The 17,778-nt window shown below is 39.8% G+C and overlaps 1 protein-coding gene and 1 long non-coding RNA gene across 2 annotated transcripts in view; one reads left to right on the top strand and one right to left on the bottom strand.

The window, feature by feature from the left end:
- Positions 1–17,778, bottom strand: part of LOC122568532 (teneurin-a) — a 699,158-nt gene that overhangs the window by 581,232 nt on the left and 100,148 nt on the right. The window lies entirely within an intron of this gene.
- Positions 4,458–16,585, top strand: LOC122568538. The gene is made up of 3 exons (XR_006317104.1): positions 4,458–4,809; positions 15,372–15,589; positions 16,264–16,585. It is a non-coding gene; the product is annotated as an uncharacterized LOC122568538 (long non-coding RNA).

The following is a 17,778-nucleotide window of genomic DNA, read 5'->3' on the forward strand; positions in this document are numbered from 1 at the left end:
AATTCTGTCGGAGAGGTGAAGGACGATGGTTGAGCCATGGGAGGGTAGCGTGGAATAGTCAGGCAGTGGGGCATCAAATGTATAGTCGTCGGAGAAGGGAGAGGGATGGATGAAACACGTGGAATCTGAAAGCACGGAGATGCTTAGTTGCCCCAATTGCTGCCACTAATGTCTCCTCATACTAACTACCTTCTTATCCTTAACGGCGAGGCTAAAGCAAGGAGCCAGGTTGGGCTGAGTCAAGAGAATCCGCGACAATTAAGATAAAATAGTTTCGAGTGGATGGTCGTCTCGTTCTTGGACTCGATTTCTCTCCTCGAACCACTACCAATCCTGACTAAACGATACTCGTACGTATTGTATCAATCTGGTATACCAGTATAATAACATAGTAGCACGGAACCAGTGCCCGACTATTTTCTATTTCTTCTTTCTAGGTTCTGCAAGTTAACGTTCATTCCCGATGTTTATGAACGGCAATTATTAAGGTCAGTTAATTTCAGGCTTGAGAAAAAAAGGAGCGATCTTGGCGCGCACGGTTCGCCGGCGAATTTCTTCCAGGTCGAAGGAGCGAGATAACGCTCCGGCGAAGTCGCTCGTAGAATGGGAAAAACAGCTGCATGATGAAGATTGGTCGAGTCCGGATAATCAAGCTGACTATCTGCGCCGCCTCCGTTTCCGTCTCCTCCTCTCTCGCTCTTGTCCCCCACCCCCTTCTCGTCGTCTTACTCTATCACGTTCCCCTGCTCCGTGTTTTCTCACACCCTCGAGAACCTTCCTCTTGGCGCGCAACAATGATGCAGCTGCAGGGGGTTGAACGGGGCCGGCAAATTGCGCTACTTTATCGCACGGATACTTCCGTAATCTTTATCGTTGGCCCGGCTGCGTAATGAGAGTCCGGATAATAATCTTTACCTTAGAAATATCTTATTCCGACGGATATCGTCGCCAGGCCGCGGATCGGGTTGCCGAGAAAAATGATAATGGCCGGGAAAGTGGCGTGCCAAACTGATGCCGGCCATATACGACGACCAAAGACGCACCCTTTACCGCGAGTTACGAGATTCTTTGGGTGTTATCCCTGGCAAGTGCAGACAACTAGCGCCGTGCAGCTTCACTTCTGTATAGCTTTATCTTCCTATTGCTTGGTTGGGTGCTCGACAGAGTTATCGTTAGAAGTAGTCTGGCCTGGTGTATTAGTTTTCTCATTGTGTTTAGGTGAAATTCAGCGTCACAGTCGAAGGAAATGTGTTTAAACGCGTAGGTTTATTCTTTGGGGGGAGGGGGAGGGTTCTAGATGGGAATGTGTACTAGGGTTCTCACTGCGTTTAAGTGGAATTTGGTAGGGTTCGTGAATTTACAGGCGTTTGTTAATTCTTTGAAGGGTGCAGACAGAGGTGTATATTAGTTTCCTCGTTTAGATGGAATTTGATATCATGGTTCATGGATTTGAATGCGCATTAACGCTTTGTAAACGGGTTTATGGATACAATGGTGAGCGAAAGAATGTTTAATATAGGGGCGGTATAACAGGAACGTCATCATTTTATCGAAGCAAGCATCCAGCACAGAGACAAAAGACACGAGATCGGCATATACAGAATGTTCCACAATTTTCTCAACGCTCTACGCATTAATATTGTACAGAGAATTGTATTTTGATTGCTGCACACTGTGGCACTATTAGCGAGAAATGTTTAAAGGAAACAGGCAATAACAGACAAATAATCGATACGTTTGATACGAGTTACGATCGATAGTCGAATACCAGCTGTCCGCTATAAATGTATAACAACCGCATGCGAAGAGCTTGCACTTTTAATACGTTGCGAAACGTTAAATCGAACCGCTTTGCGCGATTCAGGGAGACAAATCGAATAGAACGCGACACCATTTTACGATCAGCGAAATGCATTAACCACCGGTTAGAATTTCATTCGTTAAACCGCGTTACAATACCGCTTCTACCGCCTCTTGTTTTATTATATCGTTGCAATTAGATTAAAAGGATTCGATTACTTATTATTCAACGTGAAATCGGTCGGAGGGATCCTGGACCCGGGGTTAAAGCGTTTCCTAGCTTAGTTCCTTTTTCTCCACAGGATCTCGACGAAATTGATTTCAATAAGACCGACCGATGAAGCAGATTAATCACATTTCCAAGCTAGCTTGCTCGAGTCGAGTTCCTTGGCAAGGAGGGTTTTAAGGCCGGTGAGCAAAGATCGGATATTTCAACCGATTTTTTTTCCCTTCCATTCTTTCGCGAATCAAGAGGAAATTCTTGCACGAATTGGTTCCGAGAATGGGCTATAGTGATTGTGGGGATGTTTAACGTTGACGTCTTGGCGAACGAGGCCGCGTACAGATTATTTGAGATATCGAACGATGAATCAAATGGATTAAATTTCGACCATCGGGTAGATTAAATGGTTTAAACGGATAGAAAAAATCGTATGAGAATGGAATATTAAACAGAGGAAATTGAATTAACGATGTTGATTATATTATAAGTATTTGTATAATACATAAATATTAACATCCACATTTACATTTCGCGACTTTTACTTTGTTTCACTGTTGAGCCAGAAGATGTATTTATCTTCGCAATGAAACGTTAAGTTATTAACAACAATGGAATATTAAGTTAAGTTATCATGGATAATTTGAAAAACGTTTTTCGTTTCCTGTTCTGCACTATCTAAAAACTATGTAAAAGCAACAAATAGGAGAAGAGCACGAAAGATGAAAAATAGTAATATCCTTATTGTTTTTCAGAAATGTTCTACTTCTATGGCTCGTTTAAATAAACATTTGCACAGTACTTTACAAATACAAGCTTCGTAACAAATTGTTCCTACCAAAAAAAGAGGGAAGGGGAAAAAAAGAAAAATATGGGAACGCTTTACTATAACAACAAATATCAACTCAATCAAGGTAATGGTATAAAATGAAGGAAGGGAAACAGAAAAACGAACAAAAGCGCAAACAGAAAAATGCAGTGCGTCAGCAAAAAGCCTATCGATTCCCAATACAGTATTACGTATCAAACTTCGAATAATCCAGTCGCATTTCCATTTATCAAAATTTAAATATCAAATATCTTCGCGCGCAAATAATTCATTTCCATATAACTGGTCGAGCATTACGCTTGTTATTAGAATTTTAGTATCAAATTGGCCATAAAAGTTTTGTATCCTGCCTGTTCCAACGTTAAAAAAGTATTTACACTGAAAACGTTATAGAAAAGAAGGTAATATTACGGAAATGTAAATGCACCTTCGAATTGCAAGAAAATTTATAAATTATTCGGCTTGTTATTGTACTGCATATTCAAGAGTATAAGTTTACGATCAAAATACGAACCTTAAGAAATTAGATCTTGATCTACAGGAGAATCATTTATTTTATCATGGGTATAGTTCGTGCGCTATCACGTAACATTCGAAGTTAGCGGTCATCGCATTATCTGAACAGTGGTATAAGGGCAGTAGAATCACAGCGGAAGCTCATTTACCGCTCTGTTCTCTTATCAGACAGACTGAGAATTTAGCTAGGATAGTTCTGTGATGCGAATTTGAATAGGATGGACGAAGACTATCAGACAGAATTCTCAACTAAATGCTATCTATCGTCTGTTCTATACACATTCTAGCATTCCATGTAATTCGAAATAAAATAGTCACTTATATTTATAATATAATTGCTCGTACTATGATGTGAACATTCTTCTTTGGATAAAATAAATTTCAACGATTATTATTATTTTGTAAAAACTACTCTTTGAAAATCAATGTCTTCCCATGGTTAATCTTTCTAACGATTATATTTTGGAAGACGATACGAAGATAGACAATTCCAGTCTAGATTTCCCTCTAGATCTTCGGGTCATCCAGACTACACGTCATTCGCCCTCATTGTGAGATCTTCGTTGCATGTCGAAGAATACGTGCCTTTTTCTTCTAAGTATTAATACTTTAGTATGTATATCTCGTATCTGAAATTCCTTCTACATTTTCTTAAAGCCCCTTTGGGATTTTAGAAGTCTAGAATGAATTTCAGATTCTAGAACATCCATCCGCGACCCTCCTGCTGTTTGGAGAATGTAAATTGTCCTTTTAGATTGAATGTCTATCATGAATCCTCGATTCAGCTATTGTTAAGCTTTAGTATATTGCAACGTAGCAGATTGCTGGCTACATGAAGGAAAATCATCCTGAAAATTGTAGCAATAAACACGTGTATGTGTCTTAGTATCTCGAAAATAATCACAAAAAGAAAACACAGAAAAATGTACCAAATGAACGAGTTTTAATATAATTTCCTACTTCTCTATTCTTACTATCACATACTTCCACGTCATGTCTTATCCACACACGTTGTTGTTATGACCTCTAACAATCAAAACACACGCGCACACGGGCCAGTAGCTGTTAGCACGTCGGAGAACGCGGCGAGAACGATCGAGTAGCGGAGAATAATTTCGCGTTATAGTTCATTTATGAAATCATACATTTCACACGTCTATTGCTAATTCGCCACGCATACCGGTCGAGTTACGCGCGTCGCGGCCTAAATGCCGCATTGTAAGCCCGGCACCTACGCAATTCCGTTTAAGTGGCGAATAATTGATCTGTACAATGTGACCGTGGTGTGTTCCATTGTGCGACCGAGCTGGCCTACTTTCGATTACAATGCTCGCTTGCTATTGGAAACAGAACAATTTCGCAGTGTTGATTATTGAGACTTACGCGCGTACGTACGTATGCAAGTGCCCTGTCCACCGTCGTCCGCTCAGCCATCTAATAATAGGTAACCCAGAATCCTTATAATACCGCGGCAATATGGCTCATGCGTTAATTAACAATACTAGCCGACAGCGGTACCACCCAAACTCCGTAGACCAGCCCAAAATTTCCGCCGCGATATTTCGTTTCATCGAGTTCGTACAAATTTGTAGTAATTGTTGCACAATTCTGAAATTGGTGCGGGGGGTATTAAGTGGCGCACAGAGACGGCGATACTCAAGAGTCGTTGCGCTAACTCGTGTTTTTCGAGGATTATAAGCGATCGTTCGTTACGTTTAATTACGCGATGGTTAAGGTGAAGGTGTTTATGCAAATCCGACCAATATTTTATACATATTTTGTACTGTTCCACTGTGTTCGCGGAGAGACGCGTCTGTGGCGTGACTCGTCAACGAGAGTCGTAAAATATCGTCTCCATTGGTATCAACACCATGGATCGCCCTATTTTTCAGGATTCTCTACTTCGATTACGATAATAGGAATATTTAGATAGAATCTGACACAGGATTTTATAGTTCAAATATAACTACATATTTCACAAAGAATACCTTCGAAGATTGGATGTGCGGATGAATGTTAAGCGTGAGTAGAATGGTGTCGTTTTCCTGTATGTCTTGTGCGCAAAGCTGAGGGCAAGTGAAGTATGGGTGATGTATGTGGAAAAGATGGAAATTTGAAGTGGGCGCGCCTAGCACGCGAGACAAGCGGATTCGTCAATTACAATTTTCGATAAAGAAGTAAGAGCAGCGGTCATCCCTGCTAATTGGTTGGAAAACTAGTAGAAAAAATGAGAACTGACCACCCTCAAACTAGAGGTTACTCGCAGGTATGGAGCGTACCTTTGAGTGACACGCGCGGAACTCCCGCGTGCCTCGACGTTTAACGATTTAAATAATTCATCGTAAGAATAAAAGACTCAACGGCAAACACTAAACCTTATGGCAGGCAGATGAAGTCCAGTGGTAATAAAAACTAATTTTTGACATAACAGTAATGGCTTCTTGGGGATTATTGCTGGTCCGAGTGAATGTGTTAAGGAATGTTAAACAGAGAAATAAAACTGGAAAAAGGTATATGGCATATTTAGAAAATTAGAAACGACTATTCTCGAACTATTCTAATGACTGAATCGTGGTACATTTGATCAGTGGAATGAATTAAGTACTCGTGAAATTTCGTTTTAATCGAAGAACGTTTCTCCAAATATTTTGTAATTTGAAGTTTAGTTTTTGGATTTATTCCCAAGTGAGGAAGATCGAAGATCTCGTTACTTAATTAAAAAATTGTGTCGCTTTTTCTTACGATGATATTAACCGTATGAAGATGGAAAAATGAAAACTTTGTGGGAAACTTTTAGACGGAAAGCTTTTAATCAAGACGCTGTTTCCGTTGAAATATACAGAGATCTTCCTCTTCGTTTCTTATTTTCCCATTCTGTACTCTGCGCTGTTCCTACACGAAGGACACAAATTAAAATCAGGTTTCCATCTGCAAGGACATTTCATTTCTTTCCGAGGAAATTCTGTGGTCGCGACCAGCCGATTTGTCGTCCCACGACTGTACACGACTCAAAAGGGGGGACACGTTCCATTCCGAATGGGAAGATTGAAAGTGGAAAACAGGGACAACTCGCGTTGGGAGAATAAATAGTCTGCTGCGCCGCCTTCGTTTCTCTCAATCGTTATCCTAGAGGCCGCCACAAAGCGGGGCAATGACGAACAATTACCGCTTGAAATTCCCTCGAAATAAGGTCAGCCCCGACAATATCCTCTGAGCGATGTCACCGTGTTTTTCTGCGGCTGAATTTATTGAATATCATCGAGCAGATGCCTTTGTTTTCGAGCGCGTCGAAAGAACAGCAATATATATTCGAGTTGCTTCGAAACGCGTATACACGTCCGTTGTCTTTTTTCTATTATCCTCATTCTCCTATTCTTCTCTTGTCTTCCTGTTCTTTATCTTTTGAGTCGTGCTGTTGACTGATGGCTAAGTACAAGAGCTTAATAACATTTCTTGCTGTTAGAAATTAGAGTCATACGGAAGCATTAACGCAAATGATTAGCGTCTGCTTTAAATGAAACTTTCAGTCTGCTCGAGCTTGTAAAAACGGAAGTTATCTTTGATTAATACGAGAGATTTTCTAACATCATGCGAGGGAAGGCTCCAGTGAATATCGGCTGGTTCAAATAAAATTGCGTGGTTTGGTTGGCACTTGTAAAAAGCTACATTGTTTTTGATTAATATGAAAGATTTTCATTGAAAAATTGTTTTCTGCGTGGTTGGAAGAAAAATCGTTTCCCTTCCTTCTTAACGCTTTTGTTGCTATTGATGCGTTTGATATCGGTTCAAGAATGCAACTTCCTACTTCAATATTTCAAAAATGGTTGGGTGACAAGGTGGGTCACGATCATCGCGCTTCGTCGCAGTCTCGACTTAAGAATTCCATAACCTAAAAGCCAGCATTGGTGTTTCACCGAGTATCGCGTCTGTCGTGACGTTTTACGATCGCTTCGGGCAGTTAGTGTAGCCCTCGAGTCGAATTCGAGTCTCCCAGAATTATATATATACTCGGGTTTTCGCCTCTACCTCAAAATCAACAGTGTGCCAGCCAAGACCAAGTCTGACGAAAGATAAATTACATCACTACTCATTGATACTCATACAGTTGTAGCAAAAGCTTAGGCATATGACTGAGTCTTTTCAAATCCACGCCCGTGATCGTAATATTTATGTGATTACGCTTATAATAATCCTATACAGCAATGTAATGTATGTGTTACGTCGAGCGACACTCGACCTACCTAGACCAGGCCACACACCGCGGGCGGGATGGTAACCAGATGTCCGCACGTCCTTATCTCGTCCCTCAATAGTCTTAAGAACCGACCATAAATCTTAGGACATTCTAGAAGATCCGTCAGACCGAACAAATATCTTTAAACTCAATCGATATCTAAAGGCTATTGTTTATGGCAAGAAGATACTGAAAGTTCGTTTTGCTCACGTGCGATACTTTACATTAGCAACGATCTATCGAGGGCGGCTAAGACCCTTCCTAGTCCATCAACCTTCTTGTATCCAATCAGAAACAAGTCTGCTGCCCTCACTTTTCCTAACCAAAATCGTCATGAACAAATCAGCTTTCTCGCGTCTTTAGACACACCCATCACTAGCTTTCCTCCAACACAACATCTCCACTTTAACTTACTTATTCTTCACCGTTAGAATAGTCAACACGTCATTACCGAGTCTCATACCTTAAATCAATCACATTCAATCAATTACATTCAAATTCGCATCAGTGTAACTATTTTTCTATATAAAGTTGTTGGAAAAAACATTATTTCATACCTGTTAATTCAGTGTAAATTCAGTTGAACCACCCCTATTGTCGTAACAGAAATCAGGGGATCGATCATTTCGTGGCGTCGATTATCTAATCGTAACGGGAATTTACGACTCCCGTTGACGTGCCTTCTCGCGATCGCGTCTCTCCGCGAATGGTCGACGAAACAGTATGTTTTAGTAAAAATAATTATCCTCGCCTTTGCTAAATATTCTCAATCTTGACAATAACAGTAATGTGTTTATAAACTCCTCCTTCTGATCATTGCACTTCTTATACTACTGCTTCCATACTACTACTAATATCAAAGAACATTTCATCTAATAAACTTTTCGAATTCCTGGTTCTGCGTCTTTATCTTCTCCAAAATATCAATTATAATCATCGTGATATACATGTTGAGAATTTTGGATCTTTGAAGCCGAAATAATGTTATGGGAACACAAAATATACACCTTTAATTAATGTTTGAATAATTATACGTTTACTTAATGGACGATCTCTATTATATTTATCGATACATACCTGCACGCGTCTCAGCGCTTTCTTCCATACCCGACTATTAACCGACTGTCCTTCCAGATGCTTCTAACGACTGAACTGTTTACATTCATCTGTTTTCGAGACGCCGCGCACACACATACTTCCACACACTGATACTCGCATACAAGTATTCTTACTGCGCGTTTAACCTAGTCCAGCACAGAAAATTATATATATCTCAACAATACAAACTTTAAATTTTAACCAATTTTGCTCTTCCTCTCTCATTCTCTCACTATATCTCATACACCAACTGTACGAATGACGTAGAGCCTGGTTTTCCCGGTCGCAGATAAGTTCATTGCCAAATTCTTTTACTGCCATATACGCTTGCAGTGGCTAATCAGTTGAAAACGCGTCGCTAGACCTTCGGACGCTGAGCATAGACAAACGAAGCAATTTAATTAGCATTATCAATGCAATTTCCGCAGCGGCGTCGGAACTAATATTGGAGGCGACGAGGCTCGCCAATGTACGTACGTAATGTACACGATATTGGACAGAACGAGAGACGAACGGCCAGGGCATGTAGTAATTCTGTAATATTGCGGGTGATGGTGGTTAGCCTTAGGGAATGGGCAAACAATGACGTCCGACCGCTGCGGCTCGATTGCCGCGCCGTTTCCCAGCGTCGAACGATGACAACGTAAATACATTGTAGGGAATTATTTGACCGACGCGACGCTTTGGAAATTGTCGCCGCTTCTAATGCCGACGCGTGCGTCAATTCGACTATTTGTGGCAAAGAAAGGGCTGTTTGAGAGGTTACGTTTAATCGCGCAAAACAGGCCTATCAACTGATATGCTCACGAGGAAAATTGAGCCAGTATGTGGGAAAGTTGGGGCAGAAGTAATGGTATAATAAATAATTGAGTTGGGCAGATTGGTCATTTACTGGGTATTAGGTATAGTTCTTGTGGTAAGATAATGAATGTTACTACAGGAATTGGATTTTAATGCAGTCTTAGTATCATCGATATTTGAAAAGGATAGACACAGTTGTATCGTGTTTTTGTTAACATGCTGCTGAGAAAGAGAATTATATGTATTATGATGTATGTAGGGCGTTGATCTTTAAATAATCTTAAACAGTATCGCAAACAAATTTGTCTTACAGAGGAAGACAGATTTTCAAAGTTGGAACATCGACATCCGTCTGAGGTCATAAGATTTATAATTCTTTGAAGTTTTAAGAACTCGGTTTGATTCCGTATAGTCTCGCAGAAAGGATTTCTAAAAGGGGAATATCAATTTTCGTTCGGGTTTTGCCAGGATTCATAAATTTCACATCTGAAGAACAGGATATATTTAGATAACCTCGTTCGGACTAACATTCCGAACAAGGATGAAATATTAATTCAAGGCAAGTTGGATAAATGTTTTCCACCAGGAGAAATCTTGTCCTTGGCAGATAATATTTTTAGTTTTCAGTGCATCATCATATTGACGTTAATTTTGAGTAAACGCGTACGTATCCAATTTCATTTTCCGGGCGTAATGAAAACACTCCGTTGTCTATTCCCGTTGTCTCGAAAAATGAAGTCGCTTCCATTTTATGGCGGCAGTTGTAATAATACGAAGCCGCCGTATCGAAACGAGTACACAACTGCGTCTATATAACTGCGGAAATAGGAGCGGTATACGGCCCGTAATACATTACAAACATTTACTTTACTCCACGCTGTCGCTCATATTTGTCAACAGCTCGGCATCGCTAAGTAGCGATGCCTAATTCGTTCTACGTTCGATCAACTCTCTTTGTCTCCAATTTTCTATACTAATCTTGATTGCCTCGTGCAAACTCGAACGTTGGAGTCTTTTCTCGAATGTTATAAAAAACAATAAATTTTAGTTTGCCAGCCATGCCTTATTTTGTCCCTTTTCTTATTTTGAACGTTTCCTCGTTTCATATAGGGTGGTTAAATGCTAAGTCAGGTATGAAAAGTGATAGAATGTTATTAACATTTTTCAGAAGACAAAAGAAGCAATGGCAATTTTGATTCGATGCCTTACAAAACAGAGAGGAAAATTGAAATGGGGATGCGCGCGTCTGATCTTTAATGAAAATGAAGGGCGGCGATCTTCGAAGCCCGTTAACGGTTGCCGCCGTCGTTGATTAATCTTTATGAAAGTCTCAAATATTAAATTTCATTCGGTGACCAGAATGGCCGCGGGCAAAGGGGAAGGACCGCGGGTAACATCGGCTACAATCGACGAAACCAATACCGACGTTTCTCATCGAGCGAGCGAACAAACGGGAAAAGAGATGCGTATGACGTTACGCTCGAATAAACTAATTTTACTCGAGCATCCCGCCAATTTATCGAAAAAAAGAAGCCAGAAATCCGGACGATTGGGTGACTTTTGTGTGCGGAAGAGTGGCCGCAAAGGGGGAAAGGGTGAGAGAAGGGCGAGCTGGAAGTCCGCTGACTGCGGTTTTAATTTCCTTTCGATATCCAGGGTTCCCGAAGGTTTTGAAGGTTTTTCCCTCTCCTGCTCTATTAATTCTGGATACCCTTGCGGCCGCGTTATTTTATACCTACGCTATAGAAAAGCTCGCGATTCTCCTCGCGTACGTACGTGTATACCCGTCTATATGTGGAATGGTTGATCCCGTGGACTTACGAAAAAGAGGAGAAAAAGAAGGGAATTCGGTGAAACAAACCGCTCCTGACGAATTTCGACGTGGCAGGGAATCGAAATCTTGTTTTTTTCACTTCTGCTTCTACGTTGATTTTGCGTTAAAATATTTTCATTGAAGGCATAACGAGTAAGTGCGCGCATATACAGTATTGTGGCCGTCGCTGTTGTCGACGAACGCTGTTATCGATTGTACGGCTAATGTTTACGCGTACGATTAATATTTACCTTTGTAATTCGCCAACGGTAGGAAATAAAATCAACGAATTCCGACGAATGCCTGGCCCGGAGTCAACACGCTGAAAATTTTTCTGCGATAAATTCGAGGGAAAAATAACGGAGACGTTTTTGTTGACGTTTGCGCTCAGGATGAAAGGTTTTTCCGTGAACGCCGGGTCAAGAATATTGAATTGAATCCAGTTTATGATACGGTTGGTGATACGGTTGGTTTTGTCTCCGGTTCGGTGTCTTCGTGGAAATGAGACTTCGGATTCGTGGAAGAACGTATTAAGTTGCGATTACGGGAAGATTGAATTTCAGATTGACATATAAAATTATTTTCCTGTAATATAATGTAGCATACATCGTTATCTTGGATTTCGAACTAGTTACGTATGGTAGAATTAAAATTGTTAATTTAAAAGTTATTGATGTGTCTGAAAGTAATATTTTTTTCTTTATATGTACTATGACACTGTCACGTTTCTCCTAGGGTTCCCATTTTCTTTTCCTCCCTCTCTTTTCACTCATTAGTTACTAGGGAAGTTCGCATCAACATAAAATTCTCACAAATTTCGACCTAATCATGCCTTTCATACAAATATGTCCTCCGAGGCGCCAATTCCACTAGAAGGTGTCAGATGAAGCGTATATTTTTCCCCTTCCTCTATTCTTCCGTCTTTCCTCTTTTCCTTCACTTCGTTGCAACTTCACGACCAAGAAAAAAAAGGAAAGTAAATCACAAGAGACAAATTAAACGAAAAGAAAGATGACCTAAGATTAATTTACACCTGTTAGATATTCCAACCGACAAGACAAATTTTCTTCAAGCTACAATTTTTAATTTTATTTCCGGAATATAATATTTATAAAAGCCATTGCAATAATGACTCACTTTCATACAACATCTCCTCGAACAACAAAGTAAATGAGGAACCATGAGTCAACACAGGGGATGGTCAAATACTCGTGAAAGGGATCTGACACGCTCTTGGAACATCAAAATGCACATTGCGGTCAGAGATCGAGATTAAATCGATTGATCGGATGCATTACATAGGAGAAATCGCCACCTAGGTTAGGAATGCAAATGTTTACATAAGAGTCCGGCCATACGCGGAGGGTTGCACGCGCCTCAAGTCCTCGAGAGAGGGTGAATGTCTGAGTGTATGATAACTAATACATAACCTGGACGCCGAGGCTTGATCAGATGAAAAGTACACGGGAAATATTCAACAATCGCATCAATTTGGAACATCGATCTTTGGTACCTAGTCTTCCCTCGAAATAGAACGGGTCGGTAACGTGTACCTGGTGTCTTGATGGAAAATTGACGAATTTCTTATGCATATATGTACTCGATCGTTCTGGGTCACAGAGGTCGCGAATTCTTCTAATTTATCTCATTCCTCTGCAAAATGTGCCTTTGGCAAAGAATGGAACTTATTTCCTCATTTTTACGTTTATGTATTCATTCTTCATCAACTAAAGATATTTTAATTGAACTAGGAGAATATACAAAAATTTAATTACATTAAAATGTAAGATGCAGAGACTGCAAAAATTTAGATTTAGATTTAGATTTAGATTAAAAAAAAAATTGATTGTCGTCTTTACTCCATCCTTTTTTCCATTATAATCAGAGAATGTCATTAAGTTCTAAAAATGTTTGAAAATTTTATATATGGTATAATGAAATTCCATTTACAAACGAAGTTCTTCAAAGATTCTCTATAGAAATTGAAATGAAATGAGTATAATAGTTAAGTTTCTATTTAATTATAGTAGTTAACAGGTTCGGTTAGAGTAAAGTAAGTTTGATTAAAAGTTAAATTACAACCCCATTTATCAAAACGATTAATAGATAGGCAGTTCGACAATTATACAATTTGAAGAAATAAGCTAACGGTATGCATGAATTTAAAGTATAAGGATCTGTCAAATATGTCAGAGAAATGTGTCAGATTCCTCCAGGGGCATCTTGTACATAACATATACGAGTGTGTCGATCATTGGGTTGTGCGCTGTTTGTATCAACTGTTTCTATCCAAGACACTTCATCACGGGTATTCCTTGTAGGTACGGAATTTACAACTCTCGTGCGAATGGAAGTGAGCGTACTCATCCTCTCGAATACCATCGGTAACTGGGTTGCTTCGGGAATCCTTCAGCTAATTTTAACAGTATCGAGCTCAAAGCGGAGAGAACAACATTCAGCGAATGGATCAGTTCGTCGTGGGGAACACGATAATTGAAACAATTCGGCTGATTTTTTAGAGCTAAGCGATGGAATTGGGGCAAAAGTGGATATCGCGAATGATGGTTCTCAATATTTGACATTTTGCAGGCCTTGCACAGACTTTTCATTTTTAGCACGGTTCCCAGAAAAATGGTTGACTTGCACAGATACGTCTTTCTCTTCGAAAATGTCATCTCAAATCGATTTTAATGCTGCTACGTTATTTCTAAACCAATCGTGTGCTTCTATTGTTAAAACATTTCTTGTTATTATTTATGATACCTCATTCCAATTTTACGTCAAAGTCTTCATAGCAATACCATGAAACTTTTCCAAGCATTATCGTGTAATTTCTAAACGAATCAACTGATCTCAGACACGATACAAAGCTCCCCATAAAATGTACAGAGAACACGTCGAAAAATCTTCGTTACATCGTCGCATAATACACCACCGAACGCCCTAAAAACCGTAGATACACGCGAGCCACGAGGGAAACTTCGCAATCGAACAAGATCAAGAAACGAGCGCGTAGAAGAACGAGAAAGTGAATTAACAAAGTTCCTTCCGAAAAATCAACCTCATACGGGAGCGTATCCAGTTGCTTGGCGGCGCGTGTTTTCCCCGTGGAAGTTTCCCTTTATCCGTCCGCTGGAACAAGCGCATAATTTCGGCTCGAGGCACGAGTCGCCGCGGCGTTATACGAAAAGTTTTCCCGGAAGAAGGGTCGGGTGTGTAAGGTGCTGTTGGCCCTCGGTGCACAGCATTGCCCGCAATAATTTCCATTTCGGCTGATTATTTGCGAGCTGTTTACGACTTAACGGAACCGCGCTCACACGCACGATAACGACGGAAGTGTTTCTTCCCGCTATTCGTTACTATTTAGCCCCCGTGCAACCGAGAAAGGGAACGGCCGTTGCTGTAAATTCTCCTTTCACCGATAGGATACGGTTGGACCTTGCCTTCGTGTTTAGTCGACAGCGCCTGGCCCGTGAGGAAACGATTCAGGCGAAAATACGTTGGTCACGTGCACGCCGAGGACCCTCGAACCGTGCAGCGAGGAAAACGACCGACTCGCGTCGCTTTACGAACCATAACAAATTGCCAATCTTGAAACTGCCGCATTGATTCTAGGGCAATACGTTGCATCTGCGTTACTTCGTCGCTCTTGGGCTGTTTCGCTTTTCTCCATTGAAATTACTAGTTTTTATGTTTGCTACTTGAGCGAGTTAGCAGGCTAACTGATACGTGTAAATGGGTGTTGAAGATTGCGTTTGTGGTATCGATGGATATTCGATCGAGAGATCTCGTGATAGGAACCTGAGTGTGGTGAAAATCTTCTGTTTGATAAAAATAAGAATTTTTCTCACCTGGCAGTATGTTAAATGCAATGAATTTATAGTTTTGTAATATCGTTCTATGGTGTAACAATTTGATAAAAGAATTTTGTAAAGCGAATTAATTCGCCGAATAAAAATAGCCTGTCTTTGAAATAAAGTAATCGTATCTTACATAATAATTTTTTTTTACCGCATTGGAAACATTCGCCAATTTTATAACACATTCTTTTAAAAAACAGAAGGACGCATCATTGCAAACTAATATCACTCATCCCTCGTCGATAGAAGAACTATTCGTTGTTCATCTCGTGGAGGAAGGAATGGAATCAGATCAGGAGCGGAATGTGGCCAGCAGAAAATCACAGAGGAGCAGGGTAAACGGTGGCACAAACCTGGGAAGAATTTAATCGAGGAGCTTGTAATGAATACGGCATGCTGTCGATGCAGAATTTAAGAGGTAATTAAGCGTGAGATATAGAGGAATGTTGTCGATATCGATGACATTCAGAAAACTATTTATTGCAGTATATCGAGGATCTATATTAGAAAATGAATTTAGCGAATTATTGTTCATCTTATTGTTAACCTCTGTAGTACGAGTGCGATTTAACGTGTATTTAATGAGTTATACAGAACAAGCGAACTTAATTAAATTAATTATCGTAGTTAAAGTGTCTAGTGTCTCAGACACTAAAGGATCGAAGCTACAGAAAACAATGTTGAAGACAAAAAGTAATTATATAAGGCGAAATAAAATAATTTTAAGTTGCTAAAATAAATTAAAAACAGCTTTCGAAGTACGGAATTAAATAATGCGTTGAGAGAAACGCGTAGTTCTATTTGGAAAAAATTCAAATACTATCCACGTCCAAATAAAAAGATTACAATTACATATAGCTATACGAAACACCCTGTGTACCATTTATTGCGAAATATTGAAAATCTCTAATAGAGGATATATACCAAAAAGTGTGTTACTTAATTATCGTGAAATGATTTTGTGCATAGTATATCTGAAATTTGTATAAAGATATTTTCTTTCCATAATATTTATTTCATCAACGAATTAAAACTCAAATGATCAACAAGCGTTTACGTTTACATTTGTTTCGATAACTTTTATGTCAACAGACTTGGAATGACAGAATTACATGGATGGGGCATATAAAAGTGGGAAAACACGAGACCATGAAGCGACGGGCGAATATTTTTTGGGCATGTAGTTTCCAAATATTACAAATAAAGTAGCAGTAATTGTGCCGCATGGAGGCTTGATGGAGCAGAATTTTCAACTGGCCGGCAATAAAACGCATTTTACCGTGTTCCATGCAGCAAATAGAATTTCACCGATTGCCGCGGCGAACGGGGACACAACGAGCCGAATGCAGAGGCTAATAATTCAAAAAATTTGCGCGCAATATCGAGCAGCAAACGATACGAGGCTTTCGGTTTGTTTTTGGCAATGTAAGTGATCCAACCGTTTTATCCGATCTTTATTGCTTTTTTAGCTGTTGCATGAACTTTTATTGCGACAAGCATTATGCTTATCCTTATTTACAATAATTCCTCTGTTTGTTCAAATATAAATCTTTTGCCAGCAGTTACACGAATTGTTATTTACGACGCACAGTGAATCTCTACTTTTTAAGTATTATAAATTATAATAAGAGTTTCGTATACCTTCCAATTTAAATTTGCAACTTAAATCTTTTTTACAGCGACCATTAGTTACACGATATTATATCAACATTATTTGTTTTTGAAAATAAATAAAATAATGGAAGTTGGACAGAATGGATCTCTCGTTTGAAAAATGTTCGATATTCTTCAAAATAATCATAAACAAAGGTAATCCTTATTAATAACGAACTCTATAAATCTAAATAAAATTAATAGTCAAGCAACATGAATCTTTTCTTTCTAACTTGGCTTAATTAATTATAACTTTTATTACGTTCAAAGTATTATAAGTAAAGCGCTGAAATCACCTGTCCATCCTACATCCGAGTCCTGTCACATTTACGCCAGCGATTATTTTTATCACTGGGTATGTAAAACCGCTGGATAAAAAACGCTCATAAAATTCGAGGAACTTTATTAAAAGCTTCAGAACCGTTGGATTTCGAAACACCGATTTAAACTTCAAATATAACGATCATTTTCGTCGCATTAAATTATCCTGCACCGTATAATTTCTGAATTGAATTACGCAACGAATAACATCATCCACCTCAACGAACCTAATTCGAAGGCAATAGAAGTCGATCGACGCTATCTCTTTAAAGCGATTTCAAAGTGTTTCGAGCACGACGAAGCAATTTTTCAAGTTAGCAGGCGATCGTGATTTTCTAGCTGGTCGCCCGTATGCCCGGTCATCGCTACTTTCCTTGAAAGCACTCCACTCTTTTCTAACGCGAGTGGACGGAGTTGTATTCAGATTGAAATGTATGTAAAAGGGCCGATAGGTACACACTCGAGGATCCCCGCGTCTTGGCGAGCCACGTTTTACTTTCCTCGGTGGTCCATCTTCTCCGCTAAGTAGAGTGTCCACTATCCGCCAGATGCTTTCAGCATGAAGAGAGTCGGAAGGAGGACAAGTGTAGACACACCGAGGTACGCGGACGCGCCGCGTTATATCCGTGTTGA

This window comes from Bombus pyrosoma, linkage group LG6, assembly GCF_014825855.1.
Source record: "Bombus pyrosoma isolate SC7728 linkage group LG6, ASM1482585v1, whole genome shotgun sequence".
NCBI lineage: Eukaryota > Metazoa > Arthropoda > Insecta > Hymenoptera > Apidae > Bombus > Bombus pyrosoma.